The following is a 6,000-nucleotide window of genomic DNA, read 5'->3' on the forward strand; positions in this document are numbered from 1 at the left end:
AGTCACTGTCGTCTGGGCCAGCATGGTGAGAGTGAGGCATGGAAGACCCTCCACTCCTCAGCTTGCATCTTGCCCTCTGGGGGAGAGCTCTCTGAGGGCCCTGACTTCTTGTCTCTGAAAGCGGGTCAGTAAGTCTGGGCATCCTGATTTTTGTGTGGATAAATGAATGGTGTTTGCCAAGACTTTTGTGATGGGGCTCCACTTGAAGGCTGTCAGATAAAGGAAGCTTGTTACACCTGAAAGGAAGATTAGACAAGCATCTTTTTTTACATATAAATGTATTTGTTTTTGGCTGGGTTGGATCTTGGTGCTGGGCGCAGACTTTTCTCTAGTGGCATTGAATGGGGGCTACTCTCTATTGCAATGCCCGGGCTTCTCACGGAAGTGGCTTCTGTTTATTTTTATTTTTTCTTAGTATATCTATTTTATTGAAGAACAGTTGACTTACCGTGTTTCAGGTGCACTGCAAGGTGATTCAGTTATACGTATACACATATATTACTTTTCAAATTATTTTCCATTATAGGTTATTATGGGACTTCCCTATAGCTCAGATGGTAAAGAATCTGCCTGCAGTGCAGGAGACCCAGGTTCGATCCCTGGGTCGGGAAGATCCCCTGGAGAAGGAAATGGCAACCCACTCCAGTATTATTGTCTGGAGAATCCCACGGACAGAAGAACCTGGCAGGCTACAGTCTATGGGGTCGCAAAGAGTTGGGCACAACTAAGTGACTAACACACATAAGTTATTACTAGATAATGACTGTAGTTCCCTGTGCTATACAATAAACCTTTGTTGCTTGTTGCATATCTATTTTTAAACTAGAAATCTAGCATTCTATTTAAAATAAGTAAAAAAAGTGGAATCAAAATGTCATAAATATTTTAGCTAGGCAAAAACTCTTAATTTTTCTAAAATATATACATTAAACACACTATTTACATATGTATACAAAAACTTTTCTGCTGTGCTTGATAAAAACTTGAAAAAGGACATTTAAAAAAGGGAAAGAAATTGGAAAACACAAACTAAATGAAATGGGATACTAAATGTGAAATAAAATAAGTGGAACAAACTATATAAAAGTAAAAGATCATCATATAATCTAGTTGTTTTTAGGCATGGCTGCTCATTAGAAACACATTTGGAGATGTGGAGGAAAAAAGCAATACCTGTGTATTTGTATTTTTCAAAAAAGTCCAAGATAATTTTGATATGCATCTGAATTTTAAAAAGTGATTACAGGTTTTTAAATTAAATGTCAGTTTTAGTGATATAGAATTCTATCATTTTCTGTTGACCAATCATGATACAATGGTGTTAACTGAATAATAGTTACATAATCACAATAGTAAAAGATGTTTCTCAGTTGATGGGGGACATGTGTACACTCATGGCTGATTTATGAAGTAATAAGCCTCCAATTAAAATAAATAAATTGATTTTTAAAAAAGAAAGAAAGATAATTGTAGCCCATTATGGAAAGATGATTTATCTAACAATATAAAATAATCACATAAAACTTTGGGGGTTAAGTATAGTGGTGTGGTAAGTGGCAGTGCATACACGCACATGTTTTCATCTACCAGCCACTCTGTGTCTTTTGGTTGGTGCATTTAATCCACTTACATTTAGGTAATTATTGATATGTATGAGTCTATTACCATTTTCTTAATTGTTCTGAATTTATTTTGTGTGGGTCTTTTCCTTCTTTTGTATTTCCTGTCTAGAGAAATTCCTTTAGCATTTGTTGTAAAGTTGGTCTGGTGGTGCTGAATTATCTCAACTTTTGTTTGTCTGGAAAGCTTTTGATTTCTCCATCAAATCGGAAATAGAGTCTTGCTTGGTAGAATATTCTTGGTTTTGGGTTCTTCCCTTTCATCACTTTAAATGTATGATGCCTTTCCTTTCTCACTTGAAGAGTCTCTGTTGAAACATCAGCTGGTAGCCTGATGGGAGTTCCCTTGTATGTTATTTGTCATTTTCCCCTTGTTGCTTTTAATATTTTATCTTCGCCTTTCATTTTCATCAGTTTGATTACTATATGGCTCAGTGTGTTCCTCCTTGGATTTATCCTGCCTGGGACTCTCTGCTTCCCAGACCTACTTGACTATTTCCTTTCCCATGTTTGGGAAGTTTTCAGCTATTATCCCTTCAAATATTTTTTCAGCTCCTTTCTCTCTCTCTCTTCTGCTTCTGAGACCCCTATAATGCAAATGTTGCTGCATTTGATGTTGTCCCAGAGGTCTCTTAGGCTGACTTCATTTCTTTTCATTCTTTTTTTCTATATTCTGTTCTACGGCAGTGATTTCCACCATTCCATCCTTCAGGTCACTTATCCTTTCTTCTACTTCAGTTATTCTGTTATTGATTCCTTCTAGTGTATTATTCATCTCTGGCTGTTGGTCCTTTAGTTCTTGTAATTCTAATTGTAATTCTTTAGTTCTTGTAGTTCTTGTAAAATGTTCTTGGCAAACATTTCTTGCATCTTCTCCATTGTTTTCCCAAGATCCTGGATCATTTTACTATAAATATTCTGAATTCTTTTTCTAGACAATTGCCTGTCTCCACTTCATTTAGTTTTTTCTGGGGGTTCATCTTGTCCCTTCATCTGGGACATAACTCTCTGCTTTTTCATGTTCATTGTATTACTGTAACGTGGTTTTTGTTCCAGCCACTGTGGGATTGTGGTTCGTCTTGCTTCTTCTGTCTGCCCTCTGTTGGATGAAGCTAAGAGGCTTGTGTAAGCTTCCTAATGAGAGAGACTGGTTGGGGAACACTGGGTCTTGCTCTAGTGGGCAGGACCTTGCTCAGTAAAGCTTTGATCTAATCATCTGCTGGTGGGTGGGGTTGGGCTCCCTCCCTGTTAGTTGTTTGGCCTGAGGTGACCCAGCCCTGGGGTCTTCAGGGCGCTATAGTAGGGTTAATGACAACCTTTGAAAGGACTCAGGCCAAGAGGCGCCTTCCAGGACTGCTGCTGCCCGTGCCCCTGTCCCTGCGTGCGCCACTGCCAACCCTCACCTCCACAGCAGACCCTCTAACACTAGCAGGTAGGTCTGATTCAGTCTCCTGTGGGGTCACTGTTTCTTTTCCCTGGATCTTGGTATGCACAAGGTTTTGTATGTGCCCTCCAAGACTGGAGTCTCTGTTTCCCCCAGCCCTGTGGAAGTCCTGTAATCAAATCCTACTGGCCTCCAAGGTCAGATCCCCAAGCTTGGAAGCATGTTGTGAAGCTCAGAACCTTCACAACAATGGGAGAACTTCTTCAGTAATTTGTTCTCCAGTTTGTGGGTTGCCCACCCAGAGGGGATGGGATTTGATTTTATTATTATTGCAACCCTTCTACCATCTCATTGTGACTTCTACTCTGTCTTTGGACAAGAAAGTGAAAGCAAAAATTGCTCGGTTGTATCCAACTCTTTGCAACCTCGTGGACTCTACAGTCCATGAAATTCTCCAGGCCAGAATACTGGTGTGAGTAGCCCTTCCCTTCTCCAGGGGATCTTCCCAAACCAGGGATCGAACCCAGGTTTCCTGCATTGCAGGCAGATTCTTTACCAGCTGAGCCACAAAGGAAGTTCAACAATACTGGAGTGGGTAGCCTATCCCTTCTCATCAGATCTTCCTGATCCAGGAATAAAACTGGGGTCTCTTGCATTGCAGGTGGATTCTTTACCAACTGAACTATCAGGGAAGCCCATAAAGTGAAAGTGAAAGTCACTCAGTCATGTCCAATTCTTTGTAATTCCAGGGACTGTAGTCCATGGAATTCTCCAGGCCAGAATACTGGAGTGGGAAGCCTTTCCCTTCTCCAGGGGATCTTCCCAACTCAAGATTGAACCCAGGTCTCCCACATTGCAGGCAGATTCTTTACCAGCTGAGCCACGATCATGTATGTCTTTGGACATGGGATATCCTTTTTTGCTGGATTCCAGTGTCCTCCTGTCAATGGTTGTTCAATAGCTAGTTGAGATTTTGGTGCTCTCGCAGGAGAACAGTTCATGTCCTTCTACTCCATCTTCTTGAACCAGAAGCCAAATTCTGCCTTTATTCTATTTAGCTACAACCTAAGCCCTAGGCTGTTGAGAAAGGATAGTTGAGAAAATTCTGGTTCAGAAGCTGTAGCAGTCCTGATAGAAAAAATGAAAGCATTCAAGAAAGGAGTAGTGCTGAGGTGAGGCCCCTGTGACTAGGAAGATGAAAATGAAAACCCAGGAAGATAACAAAGGAAGGCACAGATCTAACTGTTTACGGTGTGTTTCCATAAATGCTTTTATTTAATCTTCCTAACAACCCCATTTTCCCATTTTACAGATAAGGAAACTAAGGGTCAGGGAGCATTTTCATTTTCTAAACTTTAAATGGGCTTCCCAGTTGGCACTAGAGGTAAAGACCTGCCTGCCAGTGCAGGAGACATGAAAGACACACTTTTGATCCTTGCGTCAGGAAGATGCCCTGGAGGAGGAAATGGCAACCCCCTCCAGTACTCTTGCTTGGAGAAGCCCATGAACAGAGGAGCCTGGAGGTCTACAGTCCATGGGGTCACAAAGAGCTGGACACAACTGAAGCAACTTAGCACCGCACAGACTTCAAATGGTTGATCCCCTGATCACAGAGTAAAAATTAGAACACGCGGAAACCTTGATAACACCCTTGAATAATTAAAATTGTGTGTGATCTCCACAGTGAATTTTAGTCCATTCATATGTACAGCATTATGGTACATATATGCTCCAGACAGCAGCCTACTGTTGTGGAAAATCACAGGCTCTATAGTGAGACTTCCCAGGCTCAAGCCTGGTTCCATCATTAGCGGCTCTTTGGCCCTGGACAAATGCCTTTACCTCTTTGAGACTGGGGCTTCCCTGGCGGCTTAGAGGGTAAAGCATCTGCCTGCAATGCAGGAGACCCAGATTCGACTCAAGACCCGGGTTCAATCCCTGGGTCGGGAAGATCCCCTGGAGAAGGAAACGGCAACCCACTTCAGTATGCTTGCCTGAAAAATCCCATGGACCAAGGAGCCTGACAGGCTACAGTCCATGGGGTCACAAACAGCTGGACACGACTAAGCGACTTCACTTTTACTTTTTTTGAGACTATTTACTTCATGGGGTTGTTGAAGGATTACATGAGTAAAGTCATTGAGAGAATAGCATTGAAACATGTTTATTACCGTATGTGAAGTGGATCTCCAGTCCAGGTTCCATGCATGAGACAAGGTGCTCAGGGCTGGTGCACTGGGATGACCCTGAGGGATGGGGTGGGGAGGGAGGTGGGAGGGGGGTTCAGGATGGGGAACACATGTACACCCATGGCTGAGTCATGTCAGTGTATGGCAAAAACCGCCACAATATTGTAAAGTAATCAGCCTCCAATTAAAACAAAAAAAAAATTTTAAATTAAAATAAAAACACTTAGAGCAGTATGTGGCATTAAATGGGCACACAGTCAGTGCTGGGTGCCTGTCCTGATTCATACGGTTTAGCCAGAGTATCAGTACTGAAGGCTTACTCAGGGTCATGCACTGGACCGAGTGACACATAGAAAGTCCTCATCTTGAGGGTGGTCTCTCGGTCTCTCGGAACCCTCATATCATCCAAGGAGTTCTTCCTTTTCTGTAGCAGAGGAATCCGAAACTCCAAAACAATTCCACAGTCATGCAATGTCCCACAAACAGCAGCACTGGAGGCCAAACCCTGTTTCACCTGCTTTGGAAATCTGGGCTCGGCGACAAGCACAGAAGCTGGTGGTGCTGTGTGTGTCCTGTTCTCTGGCACATCTGACACATGATCTGCTCTTCCCGCTTCAGGCACAGGGACCTGTGTACATGTATCCGCACCCGCCCGCACACGCAGTATCCCAGTGAGAAGCTTCCCCAGCACCTGCGCCCTCGGCTGACTCTCCACCCAACAATTTCTGGTCAGCTGCACTTTCCCAGAGTAGAGTTGAGAGTAGTTTCTGAAATGACTCCAACTAATCGAATTCTTGACATGGTGAGA

Source organism: Cervus canadensis, chromosome 13 (genome assembly GCF_019320065.1).
Source record: "Cervus canadensis isolate Bull #8, Minnesota chromosome 13, ASM1932006v1, whole genome shotgun sequence".
Taxonomy (NCBI): Eukaryota; Metazoa; Chordata; class Mammalia; order Artiodactyla; family Cervidae; genus Cervus; species Cervus canadensis.